The sequence below is a fragment of the Macaca thibetana genome, unplaced genomic scaffold (assembly GCF_024542745.1).
Source record: "Macaca thibetana thibetana isolate TM-01 unplaced genomic scaffold, ASM2454274v1 unplaced_scaffolds212, whole genome shotgun sequence".
Taxonomy (NCBI): Eukaryota; Metazoa; Chordata; class Mammalia; order Primates; family Cercopithecidae; genus Macaca; species Macaca thibetana.
The window spans coordinates 5,718-25,000 of record NW_026089001.1 but is presented as its reverse complement, the minus strand read 5'-3'; the positions used below and the strand labels follow the sequence as shown (position 1 = coordinate 25,000).

The following is a 19,283-nucleotide window of genomic DNA, read 5'->3' as shown; positions in this document are numbered from 1 at the left end:
TCAGATCCAGGTGACAAGCCAGGATTGCTAAGCAAGTTCCTTGGGAAACTCATCTCCAAAAAGGACACAAGACATCCATAGATGTTACCTGAACTCCTTTCAGGGAGATATTGCATGAAGTGTGAAATAGCAGTTTGATAAGCTGCTTGGGAGCACAGAATGACTTCCCTCATGGGACGTGAATAAGTAGCTAGCTAAATTGCCTTCTAAGGAAGGTGAGAATGGTAAACTATCCTAAAATTACGTGATCACGCAGAATTCCTAAATGCTTTTTGGTAGATAGGAGAAACCACAGAAGTTTGAGTTAGGTAAACGTTAGCTACACCTTCATAATCATGCTACCAGGTTATAAAGAAAAGTAGGTCTCCAATCAAATCTGCCACACATACAGATATTCATTGAACAAAACATTCAGTAGCAAGCAGGCACAGTACATAAGCTTCTGTAAGCTTTCTGTACTTTAGGTGCTCCAAGCATGAAAGGTTCATTCTCAACAGAGTCCTAATATTCCAGAGGCCAAAATCTTCCTAAACCTTCCTGGAGATGTTGAGATGGGACCACTGAAGCCCGTTCAGTGGCCATCTCTGTGGAGTGGCTTCCGGAGCTGAGCACTAGCTCACCATCCTGAACAGAGCATCCACCATTAGGGCAACCAGCTGCCCCTATAGGAAAGATTAAAGCGACCAGTATATGCATGTTATCACACTGCCTAAAATGTCCTATTTTTAAGGACATTAACAGGTATAGAATGAGGCTTGTTTTATTGTTTAAACTTTTTTCTATATCTATTATTTTTCTAATTACTTTTCTATTTCTATTTGCTGGGTCACAGACAGCAGCAAATTCCATAACTTTGGGGTTATACCAGCTCATGTGCAGTAGGAGTAGAAATATCAAAGCTCTCAGTCTACCACCTTCTGTTCCAGAGATGTGGCCCAAGCACACCTTTGGAAGTGAAACAGAGCAACTCAAGGCAGAGCTGGATTTCTGGGAGTTTCTCCCTGTAAGCCCTGGACCTGCTTACCTGTAGGCTAGACTACTTCCGGCACCACTGCCGCTCACAAGAGGCTGGGGTCGGTTCAGCCGCTAAAATGACATAAGTCTCAGGTCTTGTGTCTTCAGTACAACTTTCGCTAAGAGGGAGAAATGTATTCAAGATCCCATTAGCAGCTTTCTCTCCCATTGCCTTTCAGGATTATGGCTTTTCCTTTTTTCATTTTTTAATTCCCAAAACCAAGCTTGTTAGATCAAATCTTTACCCAATTCCTGACAAATAACAAGGTTATTGCTAGTTGGCCCTACACCCACTAGTTGTCCCCCAGTACCCTGAGGATAAAGGGACTCTGTAAGGTCCCTGGGAGAGGAAACGAATGTCAATTAGTGGTCCCTCCAGCTGGTATAAGCAAACTTTCCTGTCTGTGGGCCCCAGACACCACCATCTAGTTCCCCCACCAAAACTTTACATGATTTTAATTCTCCTGATGAGGAGGAGAGGACAACATCAGCCAACAGAGAGGGCAGAGGATGGGATGGGACTACCTTGCTCAGAGACCCTCACCTCTAGGTCTTTACCTCGTATTGAGAAGAAGCCAGTACTGGAATAAGAACTGTGTGTCCATAGCAACCCCAAACAGAATCCTGTGCTCTTGAGATTCTCCTAGAGTGGGGAACAGAACGAGCTTGGTCCAAGAGTGCAGAGACTTAAAAACATGCTGTTCTGCCACACATACAGATACTCATTAAAGATGAGGGAGAAGGGCATGGGGTGGGGGACAACGTACCAAAACCAAAGACCACTGGATAATAACCTCAGAGCAGAGACGATCTCTCCAGTTATCTTTTCTTTTGCATGTCATGGAGGGGATTCTTCTTATTTACTCTGGTGAAGACGTTTATGTCAAGTGTTCGGTTTCCTTTGTGGGTTACAGAGAATAACCAAAGGGCTCAGTGTTTTCTAGACCGTATTAAATTTCACTAAAATAAGCAAGGTTGATAGGACTTGCGGGGGAAACTTCATTGACTCAAGCTATCATTTTATAGGATTGTGAGAAAACAAATAGTTGTACATTTAAAATACACTCATATTCTAGCTAGAAGAGAGGATTTGGAATGTTCTTACAGGAAAGAAATGGTAAATGTTTCAGTCAATGGATACGCTATTTACCATGATTTGATCATTATACCATGTAAAATATACTGAAACATCACACTGTACCTCATAAATATGTACGATTTATTATGTGTCAATTAAAATTTTGATTATAAGAAAAAATAAACTTCAATTGTAAGAAAACAACTCAACTTTTTAAAAATGGGCAAAATGGCCGGGCACGGTGCCTCAAAGCCTGTAATCCCAGCACTTTGGGAGGCCGAGACCGGCGGATCACGAGGTCAGGAGATCCAGATCATCCTGGCTAACACGGTGAAACCCCGTCTCTACTAATAAACACAAAAAACTAGCCGGGCGAGGTGGCGGGCGCCTGTAGTCCCAGCTACTCGGGAGGCTAAGGCAGGAGAATGGCGTAAACACAGGAGGCGGAGCTTGCAGTGAGCTGAGATCGCGCCACTTCACTCCAGCCTGTGCGACAGAGCGAGACTCCGTCTCAAAAAAAAAAAAAATGGGCAAAATATGTGAACAGATACTTCACTAATAAAGATTTGCAACTGACAAGCAAGTGAAAAGATGGTCATCATAAGTAGCTATTAGAGAAATGCAGATTCAAACTACAATAAGAAACCACTAGATAACTATTAGAATATCTAAAATTAGAAAGATGGCGTGTTGACAAAGATAGAAACTGAAACTCTCATACAATGCCAGGAATGTAAAGTGCTAGATCCACTTTGGAAAACAGTTTGGCAATTTCTTAAGAAGTTAATTAGGTCTTCGAGTTCCCACTCCAACATGTAGAGAACTTGGAAATCATCACTCCCATCTTCACAACAGGAAAAAAGATAATCAAACTGAAAATCAACAACTTTTCTTAGATCTGTCAGAGAATAGAGGTCACAGGGCAAACCACTTCCTCAAAAACTAGAGAGACAGGTGACTACAGAACATCACAGTTTACCTGAGAGCAGAAGCCACAGGAGCCAGTAATTGGTAGGAACACTTAAATGCTAATCAATAAATTACCTACCAGTGGCTGAGTGTGGGCTACCTTGAGAGTTGAAAACTTGTTGGAGTCCCGCCTTGGGGACCCCTTATACTTTCACGAATTTTACTTCCAGAAACCCTACCAGGTTCTCATGATGAACGCTGAAGAAAATTTCCTCAGGCTCTTTACACAAAGAAAAGGGAAAAGCAACCATTTCAAAGTATATCCTAGTTGGTGGATAGAGAGAGTGAGTGGGTGTATCAACCATTTTGAAATATGCCCAGGGCATTCTATTCTCTGCGTGGAAGTCCTGCCCTAAAGAAAAACTGCTTTATCAGGGCCTTGTCTGAAATAGGGGAAAAGCAGTAAGACAACTCTAAACCCCTCTAGCTTTCCTGTCCCACATAAAAGGAGAGGAAAAAAAGAAATCATTACTAAGTCAATATCAGAAAAATTTACACCTCTGTTTTTGCCTAAGAGTATAGTTTGGGATCTTACCTTTAGATATTTCTTCCATTTGAGGTTAATTTTTCTGTACGATGTGAGGAAGAGATCTAACTTCATTCATTTGTATGTGGATATCCAGTTATTCCAGCACCACTTGCTGAAGAGACTGTTCTTTTCCACTGAATGGTCTTGGTACCCTTGTGGAAAATCAATTGACCTTAAATGTATGGATTTACTTCTGGACTCTCAATTCTATTCCATTGATCTACATGTCTATCCTTATTCTAGTACTAAACAATTTTAACCACTATAGCTTTATAGTAAGTTTTGAAATAAAAAGTGTGGACTCTGCAACTTCATTGTTCTTCTTCAAGATCATTTTGGTTCTTCAGAGTCCCTTGCATTTTCAAATGAATTTTAGGATCAGCAAGTCAATTTCTGCAAAATAGAAGCTAGGATTCTGATAGGAACTGAGTTGAATATGTAGATTAATTTGTGGAGTACTGTCATCTTAACAGTACTGTCTTCCATTCAGTAAATACAGAATGTGTATCCATTTATTTAGGTCTTAATCACTTTCAATAATGTTTTGTACTCTTATATTTCTTTTGTTTGTCTTTTTTTAAATGCTATTGTAAATAAAATTACTTTCTTAATTTCATCTTCAGGCTTCTCATTGCTAGTGTTTCTAAATATAACTGACTTTTTGCACATTGATCTTAGATCTTTTGTGAACTCAATTGTTGCTCCAGCAGGTTTGTTGTTTTGTTGTTGTGGATTCCTTAGATTTTCTACATACAACATTATTTATCTGCAAAAAATATAGTTCAGTTTTTCCATTCCAATCTAGATGCTTTTTATTTCTTTTTTGTTGTTGGTTTTGTTTTGTTTTGTTTTGTTTTGTCTAAATGTCCTGGCTAGAACCTCCAGTACAATGTCGAATAGAAAAAGCAAGAGCAGGCATCCTTGTCTTGTTCCTCATCTTAGGAGAAAAGCTTTAAGACTTCTGCCACTAAGTTTAATGTAAACTGTTGGTTTTTCATAATCTTTACTAGACTATCTAAGGGTTTGGGTTTTTTGTTGTTGTTGTTGTTGTTGTTATTTACTTAGGTTATTTACCATACTTTTGAGTTCTTTCCTTTTTTTTCTTGATCAAGCTAAGCTATCAATTTTGTTGATCTTTTCAAATAACTTTTGGTTTATTTCTCTGTTGCTTTTCTGCTTGCTATTTTATTTATTTTCACTCCATTTATTATATCCTTGCTTTATTTGCCTTGGTTTCAGTTTGCTCATCTTTTTCTAGTTTCTTTAGTTGGAAAGTTAGATTATTGATTGAGATCTTTCTTCTCTTCTAATGTAAGAATTTACACCGATAAATTTCCCTTTAAGCACTGCATTAGCTGCATTCCATAAGTTTTGAGATGTGGAGTTTTTTTTTCATTCATCTCAAAGTATGTTCTGATTTCTCTTGGATTTCTTCTATGACCAATTGATTATTTAAGAGTACATTGTTTCATTTCCATATATTTGTGAACTTCTCAAATTTCCTTCTCTTACTATTCTAACTTCATTTTATTGCAGTTGAGAACATGCTTCGTATTATTTAAATCTTTTAAATTTTATTGGGAGTTGTTTTATTGCCTAGCATATGGTCTTTCCTGGAGAATGTTCCACGTGCACTTATAAAGACTGTATATCTGTTGTTTTTGGATGGAGTATGCTGTAGATACCTGTTAAATCTAGTTGGTTTATAGTATTATTCAAGTCTTACATTTTCTTAGTGTTTTCTAACCAATTGTCTAGCTATTAATGAAAGTAGGAAATTGAAGTCTTCAACTCTTATTGCTGAATTGTTTCTCCCTTCAATTCTGTCAAAACTTTATTCATGGACTTTGGGGCTCTGTTCTATCTTTTTGATGGATTGAGCCTCTTACTATTATAAAATGTCCTTTGTTGTTACTAAAACTTTTTCCTTTAAGTCTATTTTTTCTGATTTTGTATTATGATTCCATCTCTTAATTTATATTGTTTTGGTTACTGTTTGCTTGTTATATCTTTTTCTATACTTTTAATCTATTTGAGTCTTGGTCTAAAGCATGTCTCTTATACACAGCATATATTAGGATCATGTCCTTTAATTCATTCTGCAAATTTCTTCCTTTTAAATGGAGAGAAATTTCCATTTCATACAATCATTGATAAAGTAAGATTTATGCTAAATAGTTTTATAGTGTACAATTTTTATTTCCTTGTCATTTATTTTACTACATTTTTGAGTTGTTTTCTTCGTGGTTGCCCTGGATATTGCAATTAACATGTTGATTTATAACCATGTAGTTCATATTAATACCAACTTAATTACAACAGTATACATAAACTTTTTCCTATGTACCTCCATTCCCTTTCTCTTCCATTGTGCTGTTAATGTCATATAAACCATATCTTCATATGCTCTATCTTCATCAATCCATTCATGAGAATTGCTTTATGCTTACACTGCCTTTTATATTTACTCATATAGTTATCTTTCTCAGCTCTTTATTTCCTCATGTGAATTTCAGTTACTACCTAGTATTCTTTCATTTCAGCCTAAATGACTCCCATTAGTATTTCTTATAGAGATGTCTTCAAGCAACAAATTTTGTTAGCTTTGTTTATCAAGGAATGTCTAAAAAGTCTTAAGATACTTATGTCTTATGTTTCTCCTTCAATGTGGAAGGATATTTTGCTACATATAGAACTCTTGATTAATAAGTCTCATTAGACCCTAAGTAGCCATCTTGATTCTCACACCAACTGTCATGGCATCATAGGGGTGTTATACAAGTAACCCTTATTTCACTTCATAATTGCCCCAATATGCAATGGTAATTATCCTGGCAATTTGGATATGCCAGAGAGAAGTCAAAATGTGCTTCCTTTAGGTGAAAAGGTGAAAGTCTCTGACATCATAAGAAAAGAAAAATATTATAGGCTGAGGTTGCTAAGATTTATAGTAAGGACAAATCCTTTACCCATAAAATTGTGAAGAAGAACAAAGAAATCTATGTGCCAGTTTTGCTGTCAAACCTCAAGCTACAAAAGTTATAGCTACACGGCATGATAAGTACTTAGTTGAGATGGAAAAGACATTAAATTTGTAGGTGGAAGACATGAACAGAAATGTCTTCTGACAGCAATCAAGTTTAGTACTCTCAGCATTTGTTTTTTTCTTTGTTTGCTTTCTTTTGTTTACATTTTTGCTAGCATATTATGTATCTCAACTTATCTATACCCCAGGTAGCCATGATGTTCAGCAATTGCCTCTGATTGTCTTCAACACATATCCCCTGACCAAAGGCTGGGGGAGCTCTAAGTCAGGCCAAATAAAGATAGCCTTGTGAGTGGAATCTTCCTGGGACCTCCTAGTCAAGTCACATAATGACGTTTCTCTGGGAATAAGGCTTTGAATGAGTCCCAACCCCCTTTTGTTCTTTTCTATGGTTCCCAGGAGCTTGGTTTTCAACAAGATTGTCGGATGTTCGTTTTCAAAGCTACCATGGAACCGGGAGGATGTGATGAGCATAGAGAAAGTAAGAGCACTACAAAGTTCACTATTCTCACCAAAATTCAGCCTACATTCTTGAATAAATGCTCCCAAGGTTGCGGCAAGCCTTTGGATATTTTCCGGAGTTCTGAAAAAGGTGCTTCTATTTTTCCCAGTTGCTTTCATGAATAAAGAAATTTTCGAAGGTTCCCAGCTTCCCATTTTTACTGATATCACTTCCAAATGCACTTTTATTTTTATTTTTTTGAAACAGAGTCTTGCTCCATTGCCCAGGCTAAGGCACAGAGGTGCGATCCTGGCTCACTGCAACCTCCGCCTCCCGAGTTCAGGCTGTTCTCCTGCCTCAGCCTAGTAGCTGAGATTACAGGTGCATGCCACCATGCACGGCTAACTTTTGTATTTTTTGTAGGGACGGGATTTCACCATGTTAGCCAGGCTGGTCTTGAACTCCTGACCTCAGGTTATCCTCCCGCCTCAGCCTCCCAAAGGGATGACAGGCGTAAGCCACCACGCCCGGCCCCAAATACACTTTTAAATACATTTCTGAACTCACAAAAATGTAAAGGAAGTACAGAATGATTACAGACACACGCACAATTGCACACACAATCTAGAGGTGCAAACTAAAGTCATCAGTCAACACAAAAGCCAGTGATGCCCTGGAAGTGAGTCAAAACCAAAAACCTAGAGCTTTGTTAGTTAACAATGTGGCTGCCTGAGGTAGTAAACAGGAATTGGGGCAATCAATAGGAAAATCAAAATACTTTCTTTTTCAAAAAGCTGGGAATGAGATGTCAATAGGGGACTTTGCAATGCTCTGACATATTCCTGGGAATCTGTTCAGCAATCCTGGAGATCTAGAATTTCTCTGGTTGACTAATAGGATTTGAACCTGACAAAGTAAGGAACTGAGTCTGAGACCTCCACATAAATCCAGACACTAAAATGAGCTATATATTTAGTAGAAAAGGCATTCTACTAATGTCTTTAGTAGATGAAGATTTAGAAGATGAAGACATATTTCTTCATCAGCACATGGAAAATTCTCCAACATAGACCATATGTTAGCACATAGAATAAGTCTCAACAAATTCTCAAAAATCAAAATCATACCAGTATCCTCTCAGACCACAGTGAAATAGGATAGGAAATCAATAACAAAGAAACTTTGGAATCTGTACAAATACATGGAAATTAAACAACATGCTCCTGAATGACCTTTAGATCAACACTGATTTTAAACTGTACTTTAGACCAATGGACCTAACAGACATTTATAGAACATTTCATTCAACATTTAGTAGAAAAGACAAAGTTGGAAGGATATGACAAGTGAACCAATAAGCAATTCAGTCTCTGCAGGCAGTGGATTTTAAAACATTAATAATTTTAATAGTCTTCTCAAACGTTTTCTAACCAGCTTTACTCTTATGATGGAATTTGAATTTACACCAATGAATATGGTTGGTCCAATTGGACTATGAATAAGTCCAACAAACTGCAAACCAATAAATCAAACTAGAATGGTTCCTGATTGATACTACTTCCAGAACCAAGCAGAAATCAGGCAAATCATCTCAATTCCAGTCTCTCAGTGTACCCAAAGTTAAAGTTAAGACAAATATGACCTATTTCTAAAATTTAACGAAGAGTTGAAGAGTCAAACTACCATAAGTAGGAGTCAACAGAAATCACAAAGATAAGAAAAACACATAGAAAAATATAAATATTAAAATTATAACAAACTATATTCAGGAAGTACATTTAAAAGTATGTTTGAAGTGAAAAGATAGAGCTCAACACTATGGGGAATATTAAAAGGGGCCATTGGTCCATTCTGGAACTTCAGAGTAGGTTTTCTGAAAAAGATGATGCTTGAGCTTGGGCTTGAAGGACAGTAAATAATTAAGCAGGAGAAAAAGTGGTGAGGGAGTTTCAGAGAAAAGGATCATAATGAACAAATTCATGGAAGCACTAAATAGCAGAGGGACTCTAGGGGAAATTATAAACATTTGCCTATTACTGCAGTAACAGATGTAGAGCAGGGACTAACGGGAGATGTCTGTACATTATATTAAGAAGTATAGACGTTATTTAATAGGCAATTAGAGCCAAAAAGGGATTTTAAGAAGGGAAGTCTCATGATAATTTTGCTTTAGGTAGTCTGTCTTTCAGTGGTGAAGAGAGAGGGGCAACACTGAAGTGTCAGGGATCAGTTAGGAGACTGCTACACAGCGTAGGTGAGAGATGTTGAGGGCCTGAAAACCAGGGTGGGTAGTAAGAATTGAAAGAGAGAGAGAGATTTGAGAAACAGCAGAAAAAATCGCTTGAACCCAGGAGGCGGAGGTTGCAGTGAGCAGAGACCATGCCACTGCACTCCAGCCTGCGCAACAGAGTGAGACTCTGCCTCAAAAACAAACAAACAAATAAAACAGTAAAAAGAGACAAAGATGGTCATTATAGAATGACATGGAGATACATTAGCAAGAGGATATAACAGTTCTAAACATATGCACTCAATACTGGGATACCCAGATATATAAAGCAAATGTCATTAGATCTAAAGGGAGAAAGAGACTGCAATACAATAATAGATGAGGACTTCAACACTCTACTTAGCATTAGACAGATCACCTAGACAGGAAATTGACAAAGAAACACTGATTTTAAACTGTACTTTAGACCAATGGACCTAACAGACATTTATAGAACATTTCATTCAACAGTAACAGAATACACATACTTCTTCATCAGCACATGGAAAATTCTCCAAGATAGACCATATGTTAGCACATAGAGTAAGTCTCAACAAATTCTCAAAAATCAAAATCATACCAGTATCCTCTCAGACCACAGTGAAATAGGATAGGGAATCAATAACAAAGAAACTTTGGAATCTGTACAAATACATGAAAATTAAACAACATGCTCCTGAATGACCTTTAGATCAAGGAAGAAATTAAAGAGGAAATCAAAAAATGTCTTGAAACAGGCTAGGTGTGGTGGCTCATGCCTGTAATCCTTGCACTTTGGGAGGCCAATGTGGGTGGATTCTTGAGCCAGGAGATTGAGACTGGCCTGGGCAACATATGAGATTCTGTCTCTACAAAAAAAAAAACAAAAGTTAGCCAGGTATGCTAGTGCGTGCCTGTAATCTCAGCTACTCAGAAGGCTCCAGCAGAAGGATCGCTTGAGCCCAGGAGGTGGAAGTTCCAGTGAGCCAAGATTGCGCCATTACATTCCAGCCTGAGCAACAGAGACAGAGTGAGACCTTGTCCCAAAAAATAAAATGTCTTGAAACAAATGAAAATTTAAACACAACATAACAAAACCTATGGGATACAACAAAAACAGTGCTAGGAGAGAGGTTTATAGCAATAAACACCTATATTTTAAAAGTAGAAAGATTTCAAATAAACAAACTAAGATATACGTCAAAGAATTAGGAAAGTAAGAACAAAACAAACTCAAATTAGTAGAAAGACAGACATAATAAAGATCAGAGCAGTACTAAATGAAATAGATTTAAAAAACAATATAAATAATCAATTAAACAAAAAGTTTGTTTCTCAAAAAGGTAAACAAAATCGATAAACTGCTAGTTAGACTAAACAAGAAAATAAAAAAAGATGGCCCAAATAAACAAAATCCAAGACAAAAAAGAAGACATTGCGAGGCACGGTGACTCATGCTGTAATCCCAGCATTTTTGAGAGGCTGAGGCAGGTGGATTGTTTGAGCTCAGGAGTACGAGACCAACCTGGACAACATGGCGAATTCTGTCTCTAAAAAAAATACAAAAATTAGCTGGGCATAGTTGCATATGCTTGTAGTCCCAGCCACTCAGAAGTCTGAGGTGGGAAGATCATGTCGGACCAGGAGCTTGAGGCTGCAGTGAGTCAGGATCACACTATTGCACTCCAGCCTGGGTGACAGAGTGAGACCCTGGGTCAAAAAATAAAGAAATAAAGAAATGAATAAAACTAGACATTACAACTGACACCACAGAGATACTAAAAATCATCAGACACTATTATGAACACCTATATATTAATAAACTAGAAAACTTAGAGGAAATGCATAAATTCCTTTACACATACAACCTACCACGATTGAATCAGGAATAAATAGAAAACCTGAACACACCAATCGTGAGTAATGAAATTGAATCCATAATAAAAAAGTATCCAAACAGTGAAAAGCCCAGGACCCAATGGCTTCACTGCTAATGACTTCATTACCAAATTCTACCAAACTTACAAAGACAAACTAACACCAGTTCTCCTCAAACTAGTCCAAAAAATTGAAAAGGAGGGAATTCTTCCTCATTCTACTAGGCTAGCAGTACCCTCATACCAAAACCAGATAAGAATGCAATAACAACAAAAAAGATAGTTACACTCTAATATCCCTAATAAACATAGATGTAAAAATCCTCAACAAAATACTAACTAACTGAATCCAACAGCATATCAAAAAGATAACATACCAGGATCAGGTGGGATTTCCCAGAAATGCAAAGGTAGTTCAACATACACCAATCAACAAAGATGACATATCACATCAACAGAATGAAGGACAAAATCATATGATCATTTCAAGAGATGTAGAAAAAGCATTTGATAAAATGCTTTTTTATCAAAAAGTTCTTCACGATAAACACTCTCAACAAACTAGGCACTGAAGGACCATATTAATATCTCGACATAATAAAGGCTACATAGGACAAACCCGCATTTAACATCATCCTATCATAGCTTTCAGCTTCTCCTCTAAGAACTGGAACAAGACAAGGATGTCTATTTTTGCCACTCCTATTCAACACAGTTCTGGAAGTCTTAGCCAGAGCAATCAGACAATAGAAACAAATAAAAGACATCCAAATTGGAAAAGAGGAAGTAAAACTGTCCCTCTTTGTAGATGACATGATCTTGTATCTAGAAAAACCTAAAGATTCCATCAAAAGCTCTTAGATCTGATAAATGAGTTCAGTAAAGTTGTAGGATACAGGCAGGTGTGGTGGCTCATGGTGTAATCCCAGCACTTTGAGAGACTGAGGCAGGAGAATCACCCGAGGTCAGGAGTTCAAGACCAGTCTGACCAATATGGTGAAACCCTGTCTCTACTAAAAATACAAAATTTAGCCAGGCGTGGTTGCATGCGCCTGTAGTCCCAGCTACTCAGGAGGCTGAGACAGGAGAATTGCTTTAACCCGGAGGCAGACATTGCAGTGGGCCAAGATGACACCACTGCACTCCAGCCTGGACTACAGAGCAAGACCCCGTTTAAAAAAAAAAAAAGTTGTAGGATACAAAATCAACATACAAACGGTAATAGCATTTCTATACACCATAATAAACTAGCTGAGAAAGAAATCAAGAAGGAAATCCCATTTATAATAGCTACAAGAAAATAAAATACCTAGGAAAAAAATTTAACCAAGTAGGTGAAAAACCTCTACAAGGAAAACTACAGAACATAGATGAAAGAAATTGAGAAGGACATAAAGAAATGGAAAGACAACCCATGCTCATGGATCAGAAAAAAAATCAATATTGTTAAAATGACCATACAACCCAAAGCAATCTACCGATTCAATAAAATCCCTATCAAAATACCAATGTCCATTCTTTACAGAAGTAGAAAAAATAATCCTAAAATTCACATGGAGCCAAAAAAGAACTTGAATAGAGAATCAATCCTAAGTAAAAAGAAAGCTGGAGACATTATACTATCTGACATCAACATATATTACAAGGCTCTAGTGTCCAAAACAGCATGGTATTGGTATAAAAACAGGTAGCAAATGAAACAGAATAAAAATCTCAGAAATAGATCCACACATTTACAGCCAACTGATTTTCAACAAAGGTGTCAAGGACATTCATGGGGAAAGGACATCCTCTTCAACAAATGGTGCTGGGAAATTTGGATATCCATATGTATGCAAAAGAACATGACTAACCTCCTCCTTTTCGCTATACACAAAAATCAATTTGAGATGGATTAAAGACTTAAACATAAGCCCTGAAACCATAAAACTACTAGAAGAAAACATAGGGGAAGCACTTCAGGACACTGGTCTAGGAAAAGGTTTTATGGCTAAGACTTCAAAAGCACGGCAACAAAAACAAAAGTATTCAAATTGGACTATATTAAACTAAAAAGCTTCTGCACATCAGAGGAAACAATGGAGTGAAGAGATAACCTGTTGAATGGGAGAAAATATTTACAAACTATTCATCCAACAAGGAATTAATATCCAGAATACACAAGCAACTCAAACACCTCAACAGTAAAAAATAATAGTAATTGCATTTAAAAGTGGGCAAAGGGTCAGGCACAATGGCTTATGCCTGTAATCCTAACATTTTGGGAGGCTGATGCAGATAGACTGCCTAGGCCAGGAGTTTGAGACCAGCCTGGGTAACATAGTAAAATTCCGTCTCTACAAAAACATACAAAAGTAGACTGGGTTTGGTGGCTCATGCCTGTAATCCCAGCATTTGGGGAGGCCGAGGCAGTAGGATCACTTGAGCCCAAGAGTTCAAGCCCAGCCTGGGCAACATAGTGAGACATCATCTCTATAAAAGTCAAAAAATGAGTTGGGAAGGATCACTTGAGCTCAGGAGATTGAGGCTAGAATGAGCAGTGATCGCACCACTGCACTCCCATGCCGTCTCCAAAAAAAAAAAAAAAAAAAAACACACACACACACACACAAAATTAGCTGGGCACAGTGGTACATGCCTGTGGTCTCAGCTACTCTGGAGGCTGAAGCAGGAGAATCATCTGAGCCCAGGAAGTGGAGGCTGCAGTAGCTCGTGATTGCACCACCGCACTCCAGCTGAACAACAGAGCAAAACCCTGACTACAATAAATAAATGAATGAATGAAGGAATGTGGGCAAACGACATAAATAGATATTTCTCCAAAGAGGACATACAGGTATATGAAAAAATGCTCAACGTCACTAATCATAAGGGAAATGCAAATTAAAACCACAATGAGATATCATCTTCACCCAGTGAGAATGGCTATGATTAAAAAGACAAAATAATAATGGATGTGGGCGAGGATGCGGAGAAGGGGGAACTCTTATATACTGTTGTGTGGGAATGTAAATTAGTACAGTCACTATGGAAAATAGTATGGAGATTTCTCAGGAAACTGAAAATAGAGCTACCCTACAATCCAGCAATGCCACTACTGGCTGTTTATCCAAAGGAAAGAAAACCAATATATCAAAGGGATGATACCTGTACTTCCATGTTTACCACAGCACCATTCACAATAGCAAAAATATAGAATCCAACTAAGTGTCCATCAACAGACAAATGGATAAAGAAAATGTGATACATATAATCAAGTACTATTCACCCATAAAACAAGAATGAAATCATGTCGTTTGCAGCAACCTGGATGGAACTGGAAGTCATTGTTATGTGAAGTAAGCCAGGCACAGAGAGACAAATATTGCATGTTATCACATACGTAGGAGCTAAAAAAGTTGATGGTGGATAGATAGATACCAGAGGCTAGGAAGGGTGTGTGGGTTGGCAGGGAAGAGTGGTTGGTTAATACAGTTAGACAGAAGGAGTAAGTTCTAATGTTCTATAGCAGAGTAGGGTGACTACAGTTAACACAATGTATTGTGTATTTCAAAATAGCTATAAGAGAAGACTTGAAATGTTCCCAACATATGGAAATGACAAATACTCAAAGTGATAGATACCTTAAATACCCTGATTGATCATTACATATTCTATGCATGTAACAACATATCACATGTACATATGTACCCCATAAATATGTACAAATATTTGTTGTGTACCAATTAAAAATAAACAAAAGTTTAAAAATACATTATATCTACACAATGAAATATTAGTCAGCACTAATACACTGCAAGTTGGATGAACCTTGAAAGCATGCTACATGAAAGAGTGCATAAAAGATCACAAATGGGCTACTCACCAGGGTGAAACAGGAGGATCACTTGAGCCTTTCCTGCTTGCTTCGCTGAAGGCATCAGGCACTTCCATGGCTGGGATCAACTCTTCTGAAAGCAGGTCCTAGCAGGACTGTGAGTGTCCACATCCAGGATAAGGATCCTGCAAAGAGAGCTTGGGATACTTACCCAAGCTCTCTGGGGGGAGGAGCAGGGGCTGGCGCCTTAAGGACTTACTGCCTTCTGACCAATCCTGATGTTTCCAAGGCACTGGGGTTTTCAGGACTGGATAAGACTGTTTTAAGGCCACAGCGTGGCAACTGCAGTGTGGCAACTGCAGCGAGTCACAGGCCAAATCCTCAACTCTGGTACTGTCTAAAGTGCCTTTCTTGGCCTGGTGAGGTGGCTCACACCTATAATCCCAACACTTTGGGAGGCTGAGGCGGGTGGATTACTGGAGATCAGGAGTTCGAGACCAGCCTGGCCAACATGAAACCCCAACTCTACCAAAAATGCAAAAATTAGCCAGGCATGGTGGGGCGCGCCTGTAATCTCAGCTACCTGGGAGGTTGCCGCAGGAGAATCGCTTGAACCCGGGAGGCGGAGGTTGCAGTGAGCCAAGATCACGCCACTGCATTCCAGGCTGGGCGACAGAACAAGACTCCGTCTCAAAATAATAATAATAATGATTTTTAAAAATGAATAAATAAATCAGTGTGTTTCTTGCCCATTCCATGTCTCACCACAACTCTATTAAGCAGGTATGAATGGCTCTCCATGGCTGTAATAGAGGAACTCGGGGCCTTAGGTTCCACCCCTCGCCTAACCCCTGACAGCCAGTGACCAGTGGAGGTTCAATAAACAGTAGTCGGTCTTATTATTATCTTATTACCACTCTCTCTGTGGAGCTCCAGCAAGGAGGGTTCCACACCTCGTTGGGGACCAGTTCCCGAGCAGGGCTCCAAGCACCCTCTCCAGGCGGCGACGCGAGGGCCCTCGGGGACTCAGAGGCTCCTCCTGGGCCTGTGGGTCCTCACAGAAATGGCAGGGCATTGGGGCAAGCTCCGCCCACTGCGCAGGCCGAAAGGTTTCTAGAGCATCTAGAAAGCTCGCCTGACCCTTAGAGGCGAGGTTAGGCCCCCAACTCATATCCTGGGGAAACTATGGGGTGGAATTCGGTTTCCACAGGCGAAGTCAACCGAAACAGCCGGCCATGTTGAAGCCTGAGCAGAGCTCCCGTCAGGCCCCGCCCCCGGCGCCAGGCTCGCTGGGCCCCGCCTCCTCCCGGTGGTCCCTCCGGTGGTTTCCTTCATTCTGCTAAATGGTTAGCGAGCATCAAGCACAAGCTGAACGGCGGACAGGCAGTGAGCAAACACACAGGGGCCCCGAACTCAAAATAGATAAATAAATACTCAGACTTGTTCTCATATCCAAAGGCAACTGATAGGCTCATTTAGGCTCTGGCTTCCGGTGATAATGAGTTATAGATGACAAGCCTCAAAAGGAAGAGCCCCTCTCATTGTCTGCGCTCCGGCCCAAGCCTGCACACTCAGCTTTGGTCCTCACTGATAATCATTGCCATTCACCATTGGTGATTAACTCAGTCATCACTCTGGAGGTTCCAAGGACTTCAGGAGCTGCGTGTCAGGAACTAAGGACAAGGGACCAAATATTATTTTTTATTATAATATTAACAGCTACAAATGTTCACAGCTTTTATTGAATACTCTCATCTTTTACCACTGAGTTCTGATGCCATGTCTGTCATTTATATTTCCATATATTATTTGGACTCTTTCTAGGCTCTCTTTCATTTCATTAGTTTATACATCTATCTCTGCACCAATACTACACTGTTTAACTTAACTTTTTAATAATTATTTAAATCTGGTAGAACGAGTTTCCCACTTTGGTGCTTTGTTTTTAAACATAGACTCTTCCTCATGAATTGTAACATTAGCTTCTTCAGTATTGTAAAAAATCCTCTTGAATTTTTATTGGAATTGCATCGTTTATGAATTAATTTTGGGAGAATTGACATCTTTAGGATTCCATAACGATTATGTTATTATTTTTAGTAATGTTGCTTTTAAAATTATGTTTTCTGAGTTGTTGTTGCTGGTATATAGGAATGCAATCTTTTTTTGTGTATCAATCCTGCATTCAGAAAACTTGTTGCACTGTTTTATTAACCTTGTCTATAGATTGTCCAAGAGAGGCAGCAAAGTGTGATGGTAAACAGCCAGACAGCCCCTTCTACTTTCTTTAACTTTATTCTGCTGCCCTTTATCTAACATCTTAAACTAAATACTTAGCTCATTAAGTAGTCTTTATTCCTTTTCAATGCCAGCATCTGAAAAAAATCAATGCCTCTCTAATTACTTTATCTAGTGTGTTGAGGGACCCAATGCCGCCACCATATTCAATAATGAGCTAGAAGGACTCACAGAACTCAGACAAGCTGTTCTATTCATGGTTATGGTTTATTACGATGAAAGGCTGTAGAATACATTCGGAAGAAAAAAGGCACATAGGGCAGAGTCCAGGCAGAACCAGGCACAGCTTCCAGTTATCCTCTCCCTGTGGAGTTATATGAACAGAACTTAATTCTCCCAGCAATGATGTGTGACAATATGGACAAAGAATTGTCAACCAGGGATGCTCACACAAACTTTTGTGTCCAAGATCAGCTACATAGGCATGAAGCCCCCACACTATTGACCCTAAATACTCAGTCTCCAACCCATTCCTCCCTACGGAAGTCAAACTCATACAATATGACCCACGGCTCCAGGGAAGCAAAAACAGGTGCTCACTATAAATTACATTATTAACACAAACTCTGGCATTGCCCAAGGCCTGAGGTATACAAAGACACTCTTATCAGGCAGGATATTTCAAGAGCTAATAGTTAGTCAAGAGTCAGTCTTTTCTTGCAGGCATGCAATCCCATAGCTGCTGAGTCAACCCTTTACTATTCACTTATATTTTATGAGTTCAATTTGTAGTTCTATGTTAATTTTATTTATTTTGAAGTCTATAAAGTATATTTTTTACCTTTTAAAAAATATAAATGATAGATACTATATATATTATACACCTCCTACACATTGTTTTTGTCACTTGAAATTGTTCCGTATTTGTTTAAAAAAAGTTTTTTATTCTTTTGGATGGCTGCATTTTATTTACCAATTTTCTATTGATAGATATTAGGATTTTTTGGTCCAATTTTTTGCTATTCAAAATGAGATTAATAATTCATGTGTGTGTGTGTGTAATTTTACTTATGTTCTAATATGTTTGTAAGATATATTCCCAAAGTAAAATTATTGGATTAAATGATATGCTCAGATGCTATATTCATCTGTAATATTAATAGATCTTGCATTTCAGTAAACTGTTGCCCAGAAAGATTTCACCTACTTTTATTCACTAGCAACCTAAGAAAGTACCTGCTTCCCCATACTCTTGCCAACTGACTGTATTTTAAAATATTTTTGATAATACCTGGTGTACGGGTGTACTCCAGTACTACAGGGGATACTCCAGTACTACAGGAATATATATCTGTAGCTTTTATTTTTATTTTATTCATCATGAGTAAGGTTTAGAGCATCTTTTCACATTTGAGTCCCTTTTTTTTTTTTTTTTTTTTTTTTTTTTTTTTTGAGACGGAGTCTCTCTCTATCACCTAGGCTGGCAGGCTGGCGTGCATTGAGGTGATCTTGGCTCACTGCAACTCTGCCTCCCGGGTTTAAGCCATTCTCCTGCCTCAGCCTCCCGAGTAGCTGGGACTACAGGCTGTGCCACCGCGCCCAGCTAACTGTTGTATTTTTAGTAGAGACAAGGTTTTGCCATGTTGGTCAGGCTGCTCTCAAACTCCTCAGTCTCCCAAAGTGCTGGGATTACAGGCATGAGCCACCGCACCTAGCCTTGAGTCACTTTTCTTTCTTTTCAATGAACTGTTTTATATACTTTTGTCCATGTTTCTGTTGGCTTATTCATCTTTTCCTTATTGATCTGAAAGAGCTCTTTTACACTGGTGATGTTAGCTGTCTATATGCATTATGAATTGGAAATATTTTTCCCAATTTGTTGTCTAACTTTTTATTTGTTGTGGATTTTGCCACCTATTTTTAAACGATTTAATTCATCAGTCTTCTATTTTTAGGAAGTCTTTTGCTATATTGTGCTTTTTAAAAACTGTAAAGTTATGAAAATTATTCTTAATGTTTCTTTGA

The 19,283-nt window shown here is 38.5% G+C and overlaps 1 long non-coding RNA gene across 1 annotated transcript; it reads right to left on the bottom strand.

Moving 5' to 3' along the window:
- Positions 1 to 984: 984 nt before the first annotated feature.
- Positions 985 to 16,292, bottom strand: LOC126947381 (uncharacterized). Its single transcript, XR_007723052.1, has 5 exons — positions 15,069 to 16,292; positions 3,597 to 3,742; positions 1,782 to 1,913; positions 1,573 to 1,657; positions 985 to 1,133 (listed from the first exon to the last, which is right to left on the bottom strand). It is a non-coding gene; the product is annotated as an uncharacterized LOC126947381 (long non-coding RNA).
- Positions 16,293 to 19,283: the final 2,991 nt, after the last annotated feature.